We start from the raw sequence: 16,967 nt of genomic DNA, 5'->3' as shown, positions 1-16,967 counted from the left end.
ATGGCACGGACTCAACAAGTCAGTGTAAGTACCCTGCAGAAATACTGAGCCATCCTGCCTCTACAGACAGCCACCCATAACTGATAAAGTGTTGTCAGCACAGGATTTTGTGCATTAACTGATCTTGACTATGTCCTATAAACGTTCAATGGCATTCATGTTGAATGATCTGACTGGCCAAATCATTCATTCAAATTATCTAGAATTTTCTTCAAACCAATTGTGAAGAATTGTGGGCTGCTGGCATGGCTCGTCACCATCCGTAACTGAAGTCCACGAATGGCTGCAAATAATCTCCAAGTAGGCAAACGTAACTGTTTCCAGTCAATGATGAGTTCAGTTGGACCACAGAACCCAGTCCATTCCATTTAAACACAGCCCACACCTTTATGGAGCCACCAACAGCTTATACAGTGACATGTTGACAACTAGGGTCTATGGCTTCATGTGGTTTGCACCACACATGAACCCAATCATCAGCTCTTACCAAATGAAATCAGGACTTATTTGAGCAGGTCACTGTTTTCCAGTTATCTAGGGCCCAACCAATATGGTCACGAGCCCAGGAAAGGTGCTGAGGTGACGTCATGCTGTTAGCAAATGCTCTCGCATCAGTTGTCTGCTCCCATAGCCCGTTAATGTCAAATTTCACCACACTGTTCTAACAGTTATGTTCATTGTATTTCCCACATTGGTTTCTACAGCTATTTCACAGTGTTGCTTTCTGTCAGCACCAAAAACTCTACAAAAATGATGCTGCTATAGGTCATTAAGTGAAGGCCACTGGCCACTGCACTGTTTATGGTGAGAGGTAATGTCTGAAATTTGAATTCTCAACACACTATTCACACTGTGTATCTCAGAATATTGAATTGCCTAAAGGATTTGAAAATGAAGTGTCCCATGCATCTTGCTCCAATTACCATTCCACATTCAACATTCTAATTGTGCAGCCATAATCAGTCAGAAACATGAATCACCTGAGTACAAATAACAGCTCCACCAGTGCACTGCCCTTTTATACCTTGCATACATGACACTACCACCATCTGTATTTGTACACATCGCTATCCTATGACTTTTGTCACCTCAGTGTAAGTTGTTGAAAGTACATGCAATGCATGTCTATCATAACCACAATCACGTATTTGTAAGGAGTGTTTATATTGATGTGTGTTACTTGGTTAACAGTATCTCAATTATCTTGTCTTGTCTGAAGCCAGATAGACATGAGCTAAGGTTATAAAACTCTTTGCATACATGAAGAGAATCACAAACCAGACATTATAATTCTTTAGTCAGTGTATTGACTAGAAAGACAGCTCTGTATATTTTATAATTAATTAGATACTTGTCTAAATTGTTTCAGTATATGTAGATCTGGTGATCTTCCATGCTTCACAACCCATCTTAAGTGTTGGTACATCATTTAAGACTTCAGTTTGATTTGCTATGGTCTTATGATCTGTTGTGCTGGATGTTGCAGCTGGGCCATTCCGTGCCAAGTGGTCTAATATTGGGAAATGTTCCCACATGACCATCATGGATTTTGATGAAATTTTGTATGAACATTCACACATGTTCTCAATGAACACTGGTAAAGTTTCAGTTTCAAAAATTCAATACTTGCAGAGATATAGTCACTTGTTTGAAACCATGGCACAGCTTCCAATAGTGCATCCTTGAATTTTAAGCAACTTTGAGATGAGATATCTCTGTAAGTATTTGCATGAAAGAAACAAAACTTGGCCATCTTATACAAATTTCAGAGCTCTTTAAAGTAAAATATTGAGAAAAGGATTTCTGAGCAATTTTCAAATAGATAATTTGAAGCAAAGTTGGGCGAAAAAATAGCTGTTTAAAAAAAATGCGAACTTTAGTTTTTTATATCTCCAAAAGTAACTGTGGGATGTTCATGAAACTTTGCACACTATAACTCACCAACACGAGGTCTTAGAATATAAAGTTTCGTTCTCCTATTGCTTTCCATTATTTCACAAATCTAGGGTGAAGTTGACAATTTTTCAAAAAGTGCTAAAAATGGGTATTTTTAGTCAATTTTTTCAAAAAAGTGTTTTCTCCAAACTCTTCTAAACTATGGTCATTAGAAAGAGCATATTCTAAACTATCTAGAAAAGTGGATTTGGTTTTGCAATGCAAGCATATAAGGCCCTAAAAAGTAGCATCATCAAAGAGGCGCATTGGAAGTTTGAACACATTTTCTGGGACTCAAATTATACCTGAAACCTTTTTTATGCCTAATAAATGTTTATTAGTGCCTTGAATAATTGAAATAAAAAGATCTGGTAAATAGGCAATGAGACTGTTAGAAAAACTTGAAAACTATGAGGAGTAGCCCTTCTGCTTTTATCGTAAGTGTTCATCTGCATAAAACTCTTCTCATTTGTAAAAATGATGGATGCAGAAGGGAACAGCATACCTTCCTGCTCAATTGGGCAAGGACATAGTAGAAAGTGTCATGTCACTTTCTTTGCCAAAAAAGCTGCTTTAAAATGGTTTGCGGATTTTAGTGATGAGGAAAAAGAGTTGTTGGTCCAACGTTCTGAAGCAAAGCTGGACAATACCTCTCAAGTTTGCCTACACCATGAAGCCCTGTTATGGACACATTATGAGAGGTTACAAAAAAATGCTTCAATCCCTTTGGGAAGGTGAATCATAATGTTAAGGCAGGAATTCACACTCTTGATACTGAAACAGCTAATAAGGCTTCTGATATGTTGAAGAAGCAGCTTGTTAATAACAAAGCCAGGTCAGAAAATTTGTCCGGCTTGCAGGACTACCTTAAATAAACACTTGGTGGAAGCTTTATCAGCCTCATCATCACATTCTGATGAGAACTTTACACCAAAAGAAGAATTAAATAGTAGCTTATTGTCTATCGGTATTTCACCCCTGAAGAGAACAGTGAGCTATAGAGATAAACCCCAATATGTGAAGAAGAAAATTCAAAAGGCTCAAAATGTTATTAAAAATGGAATTGTAAATGCAATGGGAGTAAACCGACAAATTGAAGATGCTAATGAAATTAAAGAATGTGGAAACTGTGCCAACTATGCACATTTGCTGACTAAACTGAAAGCCAAGATGCAGAATGCAGTTCATAAATAACAGATGCAAATTTTAACCTTGGCACCTGTAAGTTGGTCAGTCAGACAGACAGCAGCTCAGTTCGGCGTGTCCGAAAGAATGGTGAAGAATGCTCGGAAGCTTAAGACAGAGAAGGGTATTCTGGCACTTCCCGAAAATAGGCAAAGCAGGAAATTACCAACAGAAGTTGCTAGTAGAATGTGAATTTTTTTTGAAGATGATGAGTATAGTAGGGTGTGCCCTGGAAAAAAAAGATAGTATTTCAGTTAGACTTTTAGATAGAAAGACATACATGCAGAAAAGATTGTTACTTTGCAATTTTCGAGAAATGTATGTTATCTATACGAATATAAATGGTCCAGAAATAGGGTTCTCAAAGTTTTGTGAACTTAGACCTAAATGGTGTGTAACAGTAGGATCAACTGGAATGCCTGCCGTTTGTGTCTGTGCAATTTACCAAAAAGTTAAGCTTATGCTTAGCACAGCTGGTATGCGTGAAAATTATAAGGAGATTCTCAGCAAGGCAGTTTGCAGTTTAAACTCTAAACAGTGCATGCTACAGCGCTGTGAAAGGTGTCCTGGGCCCAAAACTATAGCATCTGAAATTGCCAGCTATTTCCTAGATCATGAGCCACAGGAAGTTATTGTGTTTAAGCAATGGATACATACCGATTGGGCCACAATGGACACGAAGCAAATGGTAGTGGATGAATTTAATGAAGATGTAAAAAAATAAAATATGGAGTCTTTCATGCCATCATTACATTGCCAAGCATCAAAGCTTGCATCTTAAAGGCCTTAAATGTCATCTGAAAGACGAAGAGCTTGTTGTCCTAATGGATTTTGCAAAAATTCTTTTATCATTCAGGATATTGTGCAAGGCTTCCACTGGGACAATAGTCAAGCAACAATTCATCCATTTGTTATCTATTTTTGTCAAAATGAGAAAGTAGAATCTTTAATTTTTTGCATTATCAGTGATTGTTTGCGGCACGAGACTATTACAGTTCACGTTTTTATCAAGGAGCTCATCAAATATATAAAAGCATAGTTTGCACAGATATCCCACATTCATTATTTCAGTGATGGCTCCAGTGCCCACTATAAAAATTTCAAGAATTTTCTAAATTTGTGCTATTATAAGAGTGATTTTGGAATGACAGCCGAATGGAATTTTTTTGCTACTAGTCACAGGAAATAACCTTGTGATGGGATTGGAGGTACAACAAAGCGGTTAGCAGCAAGAGCAAGCTTGCAACGGCCACTTAATGGAAAAATTCTTACTCCCCTACATCTGTTTCACTTCTGCTCTGAAAACATTAATGGAATTAAATTTGTTTTCGTCAGTAAAGTTGAAACTGAAAAAAATATTGTGTCACAAGAAGAGAGGTTTAAACTTGGACAGACTGTAGCAGGCACTAGAGAAAATCATCACTTTTTACCTATTGATGAAACAAAAATTCGGGTCAGCAGAGTTTCAAATGATTGTTCATCTTTTCTAGCTAAAATGGGTCACAGCAATGAAGGAGGCATATTAATATCTGCTCTCCAACCAGGGCAATATGTTGCACGCATCTATGAAAACATGTGGTGGATTGGGAATATCTGTGAGACCTCCACAGAGCAAAGGGATGCATTAATAAACTTTATGCATCTACATGGTCCAGCAAATTCATTTTACTGGCCACCAAGAAGTGACAAGTGCTGGGTTCCGGAACACCACATTATTGCAGTTATTCCAGCTCCATCAGTAATTTCGTCTGGCCGGCAATACACCATTCCTCTTGATATTCATCAGAAAATTAATTCAGCATATCAAAAATTGAAATAGGTTAGAGGAAACAATCTAAGAAACCCAAGAGTGCCTTCTAATTTTACACAGGGCACTTAAATAATTTTACTATCAGGCTTGGGATCCTGTGGTAAAGAAACCCACCCATGGCTGTTGCTGCTAAGCTATCAGGTGTGGCCCCTATGGCAATGGGAATGCTGGTTTTCTCAGGTGAAATGAAACTACCAGTGGTTAAGCCACCATGTACCATAGCAACTCATTTATACACTTCTTTTCCATCAGTAAGCTATTGTCCCAGTGGAAGCCTTGCACAACATCCTGAATGATAAAAGAATAATTTTTGCAAAATCCATTAGGACAACAAGCCCTTTGTCTTTCAGATGACATTTAAGGCCTTTAAGATGCAAGCTTTGATGCTTGGCAATGTTATGATGGCATGAAAGACTCCATATTTTATTTTTTTACATCTTCAATAAATTCATCCACTACCATTTGCTTCGTGTCCATTGTGGCCCAATCGGTATGTATCCATTGCTTAAACACAATAACTTCCTGTGGCTCATGATCTAGGAAATAGCTGGCAATTTCAGATGCTATAGTTTTGGGCCCAGGACACCTTTCACAGCGCTGTAGCATGCACTGTTTAGAGTTTAAACTGCAAACTGCCTTGCTGAGAATCTCCTTATAATTTTCACGCATACCAGCTGTGCTAAGCATAAGCTTAACTTTTTGGTAAATTGCACAGACACAAACGGCAGGCATTCCAGTTGATCCTACTGTGACACACCATTTGGGTCTAAGTAAACAGGCAACTACTAATTAGATGATTATGCAAATAAATTTTATGATTTACATTCATTTTTAATAATAATTGTGTGTGTGTGTGTGTGTGTGTGTGTGTGTGTGTGTGTGAGAGAGAGAGAGAGAGAGAGAGAGAGAGAGAGAGAGAGAGAGAGAGAGAGAGAGAGAGAGACAGTGGGGGGGGGGGGGGGGGGGTGACAATTAAGAAATAACATTGTTTCTATTTTTATTCTTTTGCTATTCAGACTTAAGCTAGGTCATATTCATGACGACCTCTTATTTCACTTATCCCAGGCATTAATAAACATGCATAAGGCAAAATAAAAGATTTCAGGTATAATTTGAGTGTCAGAAAAATGTGTTCAAACTTCCAGTGTGCCTCTTTGATGATGCTACTTTTTAGGGCCTTATATGCTTGCATTGCAAAACCAAATCCACTTTTCTAGATAGTTTAGAATATGCTCTTTCTAATAACCATAGTTTAGAAGAGTTTGGAGAAAACACTTTTTTGAAAAAATTGACTAAAAATACCCATTTTTAGCACTTTCTGAAAAACCGTCAATTTCACCCTAGATTTGTGAAATAATGGAAAGCAATAGGAGAATGAAATTTTATATTCTAAGACCATGTGTTGGTGAGTTATGGTGTGCAAAGTTTCATGTACATCCCACAATTACTTTTGGAGATATAAAAAACTAAAGTTCGCATTTTTTTTAAACAGCTATTTTTTCGCCCAACTTTGCTTCAAATTATCTATATGAAAATAACACAGTAATCCTTTTCTTAATATTTCACTTTAAAGAGCTCTAAAAGTTGTATAAGATGGCCAAGTTTTGTTTCTTTCATGCAAATACTTTCAGAGATATCTCATCTCAAAGTTGCTGAAAATTCTAGGACGCACTATAGAAAGCTGTGATAACGTCTTAAACAAATGACTGTATCTCCAAAAGTATTGAATTTTTGAAACTGAAACTTTACCAGTGTTCATTGAGAACATGTGTAAATGTTCATACAAAATTTCATCAAAATCCATGAGGGTCATGTGGGAGCCTCTAGACCACTTGGCATGGAATGACCCAGCTATTATAAATGGACACCACTCCAATGAGTAAATTTTTTTGTTACTAGAACTCTGCCATTGTGACTACTATCCATTATGATGCATTTGGACAAATAACAAGTTCTGGGCTGTGACGGGTCATTTTGGAGATTTCTGTTAGGAAAGAATTTGTGCAACAGATATTCCACCATTCTGGTGTCATTTTGTGATTATCCAACCACAGCATTCATCAGACTCTGTTGGTGTTCAAGAGTTTGTGAGACAATCCCTTTGTCATTTTCAATTTAATGATTATATATTACTCCCGTTTTTCCAATCCTGTATCGAATACCAGCATATTTGTAGTTATGTTTACGACAAAAAATAGACTGTAAAAATACTTTTTTTGATCTAGTGCCATTAATTCAAATTAATAAACCCTTTGGCTAAGCATGTGTCTCTTCTTAGGTTGCTTAGTTCTTAGGTCCATATGATGATGTTGCTTGCCATTAATTCAAATTAATAAACCTTTTGGCTAAGCATGTGTCTCTTCTTAGGTTGCTTAGTTCTTAGGTCCATATGATGATGTTGCTACTTTCATAACTGATGGGCAGCAACCTCTGTTGGGTGTTTTGGGTTAAATCAATGAGGAGAAGCATTATACAGGTTTTGTGGGAAGTGTGGAATCTTCCACTATTTGCTTTAGCATTACCTAGCAAATATAATGTGCAATCATCCTCTCTGCCTGTTTCAATTTACCACATGCATTCAGAGTTCTATATAGAATTACAAGGTGTGTTTTTATCATTAAGTACTATTTAGCCACACTGCGGCTGCAGCGCTGCACTCTGTATTCTGTACATGTGCACTGGGTACCTACATCTGTTGTCTATGCACTGACATCATCACAGACTGATTCTTCTTTGTTTACGTTGTGCACTGAGTGTTTAAGATGCCTCTGATAATTGTGAGTCCTGCTGACTGTGAAGTACGGGCTGTTACAAGATTTCTTAGTGCTAAAGGCCTAAAAGCAATCAATAATCATCGTGAGATGTGTGCAGTTTACAGAGAAAACATTATGAGTGATGGAATGATAAGAAAGTGGCTGACAGAAATTTAAAGATGGCCACACAAATGTGCATGATGAACAACGGAGTGGGCGTCCTTCGCTCATTAATGAAAGTTTGGTGCAGGAAGTGGACAATAAGGTGAGAGAATACAGAAACTTTACAATTTCCTCCTTGTGGGATGACTTTCCTAATGTTTCTCATAGTGTTTTGTATGGGATTGTGACTAAGCACTTGAATTACCAAAAATTGTGCACACAGTGGGTACCGAAAATGTTGACAGATGTGCACAAAACCAAACGTTTAGACAGTGCATTGACTTTCCTTGAGCAGTACCACAACAACAGTGATGATTTCTTAAGCCAAATTGTTACGAGCAATGAAAAATGAGTGGCCTACATCACACCAGAATCAAAGCAACAGCCCATGGAAAGACGGCATTCAGATTCACCCAGAAAAGTGAAGTTTATGCAAACAACTTCTGCCCGGAAAATCATGTGCACAGTTTTTTGGGACAGTGTATGTATGGATGGATATGTGTGTGTGTGCGCAAGTATATACCTGTCCTTTTTTCCCCCTAAGGTAAGTCTTTCCGCTCCCGGGATTGGAATGACTCCTTACCCTCTCCCTTAAAACCCACATCCTTTCATCTTTCCTTTTCCTTCCCTCTTTCCTGACGAAGCAGCCGCCGGTTGCGAAATCTAAATTCTGTGTGTGTGTTTGTGTGTTTTATTTATTGTGCCTATCTACTGGCGCTTTCCCGCTTGGTAAGTCTTGGAATCTTTGTTTTTAATATATTTTTCCCATGTGGAAGTTTCTTTCTATTTAATTAGAGACAAAGTTATATTTATTTTGTGTGAAAGGGATGAAATGTTCCCATTCACAAACAGTGTTCAGACTCAGCTATGAATCTATTCAAATTACATATTGCATTGCATTTCCACATATAAGCTTCCAAAAATAGGATTTTTATGTAATTTCATGAGTATTTAACTCATAACAGCATGAAGTGCTCTTATAAAGATCAAATAAATCATATGAAATATGTGTGTTGTACCACTCTCTGATTTACCTCCAAGCACATCAAAAAATATTTTTGTGATTTTAATTAGGATTGGTGGTATGTTGTTTATTAAAGTATGAGAAATTTGGTGTCCTGTAAAGTTTCCCTCTGACCACTGCATATCTCAAAAATTATTACCCTCACTGAAATAACATCTTAGTATGCACACAAAGTTAATATATTTAAAATACAGTCTAGCTTAACACAACAAAATTATGTCAGCTGATTGGATAGTATTCCTTCACCTCACAAATGCGAGATTTAGTGGAAGTAAGAGGTTTCCTTAAAGCACACATACAGTAGTCAGACAATGGGAAAACATAATTTAATTCAGAGTCAGAATCAATGGAACCACCACTGCTGCTGCTAATTGTGACATTTATAATCAAATCTTTGGTGCACTGATGTGATATACCTTCATTATTCCATGCTTCTTGTATCACTCATTTCAAATGTTTCAGTACTTTTTGCCAGTCTTTCAGTGTCACTTTTTTAATGCCACATTCCAAAGGCATTCCACTTCAGTTAATGTAAATTTTTTATTCTCTGCAGCAAAATGATGTTTGAGCTGAGGTCAAATGAGTTCTAAGGCAGTGAAACAGCAATAGTAGGGAGGCAATCAGAGCACTTAATGTCATTTTTTTGCCATTTCACCCACTAGATAAACAGTACACTTTGGCTTGTGTTGCCACACCAATTCTAGTAATTTTGCCCTTTTCAAGTTAATGTCAACGACTATCTTACTTTTCTGGGGCTAGCTAATAATGTCTTTAGCTTGTTGCCTTTGCTGATGCCTTATCTTGTAAAACTGAATGATATGGAGCATTATCCAGAACAGTCACAGTTTTTCATTACATTTTGACAGAGTCTTCAAATCATTCCACAAAAATACTATAGTTCATCACTTCATGGTAGTCAAAAGTCTTATTTGAACTGAATATCATCAGACAATTTGGAATGTAACCTTTTGAATTCCAGTATGTTCTGTAATCATTCTTTTCCTCTAACAACTGGGGCTGTCATACTACTGCTGACGATATCACCTGCTGTGACTTGAACTTACCCATGTTTCATTGAGCATAACAACTTCACCAATATTTCACCGCACCATCAGATTGTAATACTTTGGTGTTCCATTAATAACTTGTAGCCACAAATATGTTTATAGTGGAATTCTAACTTTCTCACAACTCACACCAAAGACGACATACTTCCCTTATCACAGATCATCTGCTACAAGATTAGCATGTAGCTTTTTAAGTGTCTCAGACACTCCATGCACATATTTCATGATGAACTGCACCTTCCTGAAAACAGTTGAAATTTGTGACCCCACTCTTGAGGTGCCTCTTCTCCCCAGGAGTTGCCAATTTAGATGTCTTGCCTAATCCTTCTTTTGTGAATTTCTCTTAGCTGAGTTCTATTACTGATTACTCACTGATTCATTGAGCAGCTGCAGTTTGCTTCACCATTTTTCTCCAAAGGAACAAGATGTGCTTCAGCATCCTTCTCTGTCTTAAATATTCGCTCAGGGACACACAGACTCAAGTGACTAACAGCATATAATCACCCTGTGTCCTATATTTTTTGAAAGTGTCCTAGGAGTGTGCAGCCCCAGTGTGCCCCTCTTTTGATTACTTTCATCACACATTGTAAGGCACATGAAGGTAAAAATTTCCCACATCTCTTACTATGAGGACTGGCTGCATAGTGATTGTCAGCAGTTTCAGACTCCCATTGGTGCATCAGTGGTTGGAGGAGTGACAACTAGTTTCAATCAGACTTTGGTAGGAAGCATTAATACATTTCAGTTTTTTTCAGTATCGTGCACTCACTCCATCTTCAGTCCACAAGTGGCCCATTGGGACCATCCAACCGCCATGGATAGGAGGGGCGTGTGGTCAGCACACTGCTCTCCCAGTCATTACGATGGTTTTCTTTGACTGGAGTCACTACTATTCAGTCGAGTAGCTCCTCAATTGGCATCACGAGGCTGAGTGCACCCTGAAAAATGGCAACAGCACATGGCGGCCTGGATAATCACCCACCTAAGTGCCGGCTACACCCAACAGTGCCTAACTTCAGTGATCTGATGGGAACTGGTGTATCCACTGTGGCAAGGCCACTCCCCTTTTCAGTATCATAGAGGGCTCATAATTCTCTAGTTACATACACCACACAAGGACAAATATATTATTTATAATACACAAAAGTTGCAAGCTGTTGTCCTACGTGTTCATAACTATTACTTCTCTTTGGTAACATGAATGCACTTATTATCAGCAGCATACCTTTACACTTTTCCATTAATTCCACTTGTTCCTGTGTTTTAGTATTTGCTATTTCATCACTGGAAGTAAAGTGTCTTAATTTAGTTATTCTGTAACAGCTCACATCAATTTCAAAGTGGACAAAACATATCTTTTGCTATTTAACCATTTCTTAATGAATTTTCTTACTTGCATAACACAAACTCCCAAAGCACATTTGTACTACTTAAGTTACTGTTTCTCTTATTCACTACTGCCCCTTTAGTGTAGACTTTCAAGCTGTAAGCAGTGAGTTGTCTTACACAGAAGATGACAACTGCAGTCATAAACGCTATGATAGTGAAAAAAATGTTAGGAATAAAAATTTACTTCTGCTACATATCATTTGGGACTGATAATTGGCTTCCTAAGTTTCCACAGAAGTGGGAGAGGAATGTTGATTGAGCTGATAAATGAAAGCACAGGAGTTGGATTTGGGCCATACACTGTGAAATATCTATTTTCATTGGTGGGAGAATGAAGTCATTTTTTAATAAGAACAGGCCTTGCTTAAATATATCAGTATCAGTTTACAAGCTTTTCCATCAAACTGACATATAGACTGTAGTTGCAACTGAGTTCACTGGATACCAGTACTAAAAAGAAATTAGACACAACAATCTTTATTAATACACTTAGCAAATAAAAAATAAAGTACAACAATCTAAAGTAGAATTGCATTCCTTAAGTAGTATCCCTTACAGAACACCAGTGGAAGAAAGAAATCCAAGATGATGTATTACCTATATGACAAAACAACTAAAATGGTCACACTGTCCCAGTTGGAGGTTGCTTGTTTAACAACTTCTAGGGCAACAAAAGTCTAATTTTCAGCATTTGACATAATTATTGAATGAATTTAAAATTTCATAATCTGCTCATTAAGAGGTATAACCTTACATTAAAGTTTTATCACAGCATGTCAAGTATTATAGTTAGAAACTGTGTATATGTCTTGAGCCAGTGAAATTCACAGTATGAAAATTACCAGGATTATATTCCTCCCTTATTTGAGAATGAAAGCACTCAGCAGCTTCCCAAAAACTTTGCATGTACCTTCAAATCTCTTGGAAACTTCATCTCACTGACTCATCCTGCAAAATGTCCACCCCGATAGCTGAGTGGTCAGTGAGACGGATTGCCATCCTACAGGCCCGGTTTCAATTCCCGGTCAGGTTGGGGAATTTTCTCCGATTAGGGACTGGGTGTTGTGTCATCTTCATCATCATTTCATCCCCATCTGGCGTGCAGGTGGCCCAATGTGGCATCAAATATAATAAGACCTGCACCAACGTGGCCGGACCTGCCCCGTAAGGGGCTTTCTGGCCAACAATGCCAAATGCTCATTCCCATTTTCCATCCAGCAAAATAATGAGATGAAAAAAGTTTATCATTTACCATATTTTTACTGTTCATGCAGTCAAACTCATCAAGTATGACGTTTTAATTTAGTATTTCTTTATTACTATCTCTATTCACTGCCAGTGTGCATTTTTGCAGACACTATGCACATGTACAACTGAAGGTACCGACTAATTATACCATTGTATGACACATTGTTTAGGTTTTAAGTTTTCATTAGTCTATGGGTGAATAATACAAAACTAATAAAATCATCATAACTCGGATTTTTTGTCTTCAGCCATAAACATTTCATATGCATAATATTAAATATTTAACACATTAGCTCTTTTGAAAAGTAATTGGATATCTGAATCTTTTTGATATATGGGAGTTCTATTCTTCAAATAATCAAGGGGAGGGAGATACTGTTCCTTATACAGGGTGCGGCAGCGTCTAATTTGACTTGCGTAGTACAATGACATACTGCAGGAATGCGCACCAGCTTGTGCCGAATTCGTGTATTACTGAGCTGCCATTTGAACTTGGGACATGATGGGAAAGTTCCAGATGGACGGATCATTGTAAGGTGGGTATGTGCATTTCGAACAACAGGTTCTGTTTGCAATGGCAAACCGGGAAGAAGTGAAAGAACTATGTGGACACCAGAAGCTGTGGAAAATGTTTGTGCTGCAATATTGCAGAGCCCAAACAGTTCTGCTCGTCGTTATGTGCAAACTGTGCCTATGTCCAATTGCTCATCCAGGAGAATATTGCACAAAGGTCTCCCTTTTCACCCATATAAGATCCAGATTGTTCAGGAAATTAGGTTTCGCAATTGGGTTTCATACAAAACATTCTACTTAACCATGTGTGATCTCCTTCACCAGACGCCACAAATGTTGCACACCATCCTGATGTCAGATGAAGCTCATTTTGAGTTATGTGGTTCAGTGAATAAACAGAATATGCATTATTGGAGTGATGTAAACCTGCATGAACTGCTCATCAAGCCCTTGCACAGTTCTTGTGTCACAGTGTGGTGTGGAATTGCTTCCTTTGTGATTATTGGCCCTTACTTCTTTGAGGATGACAGTGGAGTGGCTATACTGTCAGCCGTGAACACTACGTAAAGATGTTGCAAGACTTCATTCTTCCCCAATTAGGTACGGTCGATGTGGATATGGAACAATTATGATTGCAAAAAGATGGAGCGACCTTGCATACAGCTAGAATTTGCAAGGATTGCTTGCGACAGACTTTTCCTGGTAAAGTAATTTCCCGTTTCAGTGACACTTCCTGGCTGCACTTTCATGTGCAGACTTTTTCCTTTGGGGCTACCTGAATCAAGAGGTGTTCCGAACACATTGTGCCACCATTCCTGAGTTGAAGGACCACATCAGGACTGCCGTTGGCAATGTCCCAGGGAATACGCTACACCGAGTTATGGAAAGACATAATAGGTAACTAATAAATTACAGTTACTGCCTGATGGTGTGTTTTTAATATCCTACTACGAATGCTGTTGCACCCTGCAAAAGGGCAACTTGATACTATAGGACTTATTTATAAAGTGGAAATCATACATTTACATCAGAACATGTAAACATGAAGTGTCCAAATCAATGTAAGAAATGATCCATGGACAAATAAAGAACCATTTTCTGATACAATTCAATCACCATGTTGTTAGGTAGACACTTTTGTTTGATTAACTGCTGTTTTGCACAAAGTCTCAACTCCAATTCTACAGTGTGATAACTGTAAGTTAGCCAATTCCAAAAAGAGAAGAGGCACTTGTGGAAAGAGGAGGAAGCATGCCCGACCTCCACATAGATCACCACAGAGTGATGGACTATTTGGGGAGCACAAGCCCTGCCTGTCCTTCATGCATCTGTGAAAGCACCAGTCATGCACAGGGGTGAAAATTCCCTTACATGTTGTTCATAATAAAAACTGAAATTGTTGTCTGTATTACCATATTTAATAAAGATACTAACTATAACAATTATGTACACTTAGTGCAAAGAAAGGGAACAGTATTAAACAGAGTAAAATGTAAAACAGACGTGTAACATTAAACACTACTGTCCTTTAGGTAATGTCAGCTGCAACCAGAAACAAATGACTAATGGCCAAAGCCCTCCAACTTCTACTGATTCACATCTAGTGAACCAATTGGCCAAGTATCAGTTAACTATATGTGGAGCTACAAATATACACATAAATATCACAGATCAAATCAAAAGCATCATCATAAACAGACTCCACTGTTTCAGTATGTCACATTTGATCAACAAGGGTAAAGAATCATAGTGTAAGTAATGGACCACATACTTACAAGTATAGGCTACAAAAACTGATATAAATCTCTACATGATTGTAGATTATTGTATCAAAAGAAAATACAATTGCCACAACTGGCAAATTAAGAAATACAATTGCTGGCCCAAACTTACTTCAGGAATCATGTAATACTACTATTAGACACATATAAAAGTGTCATACTACCTAGCTTTCAGAACAAACAGTTTTTTCACTGTAGGAAGAGAGAGGAATAGGTTGTGGAACGTTTAAAAGGAGGGTCAGGTCACTCAGACTCCAGGATGAGATGGACGCACCAGCAGGGGGTTAGGATAAGATGAAGTGTGAGGTGTGAGAGAATAGGTCAGAGATTGTACACTGGTAAGCATTGTGTCAATTTCAGTCTTGAGATAAGGACAGAGTGAGAACTAAAGATAAATTATGGGGAAGAACAATGTAATTACAAATTTGGCAAAACAAGTGAATCATAATAAGTAAAAATCAGTGGGACTGCTATAGGAGCCTGTCCCAACCTTTTCGTGGGCCACAGGAAGAGGTATTCCTCAAGATCCAGACATTAGGTTCCCTGATTTGGTATAGTATTATCAATGACCTCTTTGCGGTTTCGATTTATGCTGAAGAACTTCTCTGCTTCCTGCAATAACGTAACTCCTTTACCTAACTCAAAATCACCTGCTCCATTTCCAAAATCAAAGCCACTTCTCATAATACAACCTCCAACTCACTGAAGTCAACATCCAAACCTCAGTCCATACAAAACCAACCAACAAACAACAATGCCTACATTTCTACAGTTGACACCCCTTCCACATCAAGTGCTCTTCCCTAAGTCTAGGCATTCATGCCAAATATATATCCTCCACCACTGCATTCCATAACATATACACTAGCCCACAGATATTATTATGAAAATTCTCTAGGCAGCATACCCCTCTCATCCTCTGACTAATACTGATCCCAGTTTCAGAAAGTTCAGAAGCAACCTTGCTCCCTTGTCACCCAGCACTACTCAGGCCTTCTCTCTCTCTCTCTCTCTCTCTCTCTCTCTCTGTGTGTGTGTGTGTGTGTGTGTGTGTGTGTGTGTGTGTCCTGAATACTTCCCATGTCACTCAAAACTAATTGTCAACTACTATCATTCTCCAGATCATCCCTGTCAAATCTTACAACATTCCCAGACCACTAAAATATCAAAGGCATACTAACTTACAGCATTACATATGATGTTTATCAACTAGTTTGTGTCCACTGCACAGAATTTTATATACCCATGACCTATTACAAAACTTGTAGCATCCAAGAATAGGCATAGAAGAACAGTCGACCAGGTGGGCAACCAGCATCCGATGTTGAATATGTTCAACAATATGACTCATGGGACCTCAGCAGTTGTTACATCACACAAGCTATCTGGATTCTCACACTAGTTTCCATGAAATGGAAACTTGCTCTCCAGCACATTGTTGCATCACAGCTCCCTCCTGGATTTAAACTCCATAAACACATCCTTCATTAATATTAATTATAGTTTTTTATTAGATACATAATTTTTTATTATCATAATATTAATACGTGAACACAGAAAGTGAAGTACAAATTTTTTATATTAATTATACAAGGAAACCAATGAAATACACTCCTGGAAATTGAAATAAGAACACCGTGAATTCATTGTCCCAGGAAGGGGAAATTTTATCGACACATTCCTGGGGTCAGATACATCACATGATCACACTGACAGAACCACAGGTGTCGGCACTAGTACAGTGTATATCCACCTTTCGCAGCAATGCAGGCTGCTATTCTCCCATGGAGACGATCGTAGACATGCTGGATGTAGTCCTGTGTAACGGCTTGCCATGCCATTTCCACCTGGCGCCTCAGTTGGACCAGCGTTCGTGCTGGACGTGCAGACCGCGTGAGACGACGCTTCATCCAGTCCCAAACATGCTCAATGGGGGACAGATCCGGAGATCTTGCTGGCCAGGGCAGTTGTTTTACACCTTCTAGAGCACGTTGGGTGGCACGGGATACATGCGGACGTGCATTGTCCTGTTGGAACAGCAAGCTCCCTTGCCAGTCTAGGAATGGTAGTACGATGGGTTCGATGACGGTTTGGATGTAC

The sequence above is a fragment of the Schistocerca gregaria genome, chromosome 7, assembly GCF_023897955.1.
Source record: "Schistocerca gregaria isolate iqSchGreg1 chromosome 7, iqSchGreg1.2, whole genome shotgun sequence".
In the NCBI taxonomy this organism is placed as follows: Eukaryota; Metazoa; Arthropoda; class Insecta; order Orthoptera; family Acrididae; genus Schistocerca; species Schistocerca gregaria.
Note: the sequence above shows the minus strand (reverse complement) of the source record.